The sequence below is a fragment of the Saprolegnia diclina genome (genome assembly GCF_000281045.1).
Source record: "Saprolegnia diclina VS20 unplaced genomic scaffold supercont1.91, whole genome shotgun sequence".
NCBI lineage: Eukaryota > Oomycota > Saprolegniomycetes > Saprolegniales > Saprolegniaceae > Saprolegnia > Saprolegnia diclina.
Window position 1 is genome coordinate 124134 of NW_008246158.1, and position 1169 is coordinate 125302.

The following is a 1169-nucleotide window of genomic DNA, read 5'->3' on the forward strand; positions in this document are numbered from 1 at the left end:
ACAAGGCCCGCAACGACCAAGAGGCGGCATCGCAGCAAGGCAGAGTCTTCTGTCACAGCCGTCGCCGGCGCGACTCTGGACGGCATCGCAGTGGCCAAGATAGAAAGGCGAAACTTCTGCTGCGAAACGGCGGCTTGTGGAGGTCATTGGTACAATTGACGGAAATACTGACAAACAAAAACACCAAGTACAAAACTAATGTACACGCTCGGCCATGGATCGCATTCCTTGGGCAAGAGATTCGTGGGCTACCGCGCTGCATATCAAGGTGTTATCCTGGTAGGAACGTTTACATGGTGTCCCAGCATCCCTGGGGATTCATTCGGCGTGTCGTGTCGCAATCCGGCCAACCCATTGGCTATATATCCAGCCATTTTGGCCAATGAAACACAATTGCATTGTTTTAAGCCAATCGCATCGCGCGAAACGTGTCCAGTGAAGTGCGATTTTGAAGTCCCCGTTAAGTGCTGTCACATCCCCGGCCATTAAACTCGATTAAAGTAATAAAATTGCGCTAAAGTGCGCCTGCGTACTTCACAGAAACTCACGCAACGTTTCGATTAGGTGCGATTTCAGAAGCGCGCAAAGACTGCAGCAAGCGACGACGCGTTGGCCCGAAAAAGTCTGCGCACGCAGCGAAGGTCGAGCGTTGACTTTTGTGTAGGCCAACGCGCCGTTGTCGCAATACCGGTAATTAACGCTTCGCATTCAATACAAAAGTTCCTACCAGCTCACCCCGCAAGGGACCTGTTATCGGACACCGTCGGAAACTTCGACGGGGGAAGACTTGGTGCGCCTTTTCTCACAGCACTATTTATTTCACTTTGGTGTTGAAATGCGCTGTGAACTTAAATGATAAAGAGAGTGGGCAACCTCGCGTGTCTGGCCATTGCGTCAAGAAAAACGTTCGTTAACTTTTTATGGCCAAGATCGTCACCTCGATGCGCGACAACTCAACGCTGTCTCGTCGCGTCGTCGGTCGTGGTTCAAGGCGGCGTGCGCGAACGTTCATAGAGGTCAGCAACCATCACTCACGCATCAGATCGACCATCATTCGATGCCCCTGGGTGATTTTTGGCGAACGTTGAAATTGAGATTGCACATTCAGATTTCCTTTTGCCTCCACGTGCACAACCTCATAAAGATGCTTGCGTGCACCTCAACCTCAA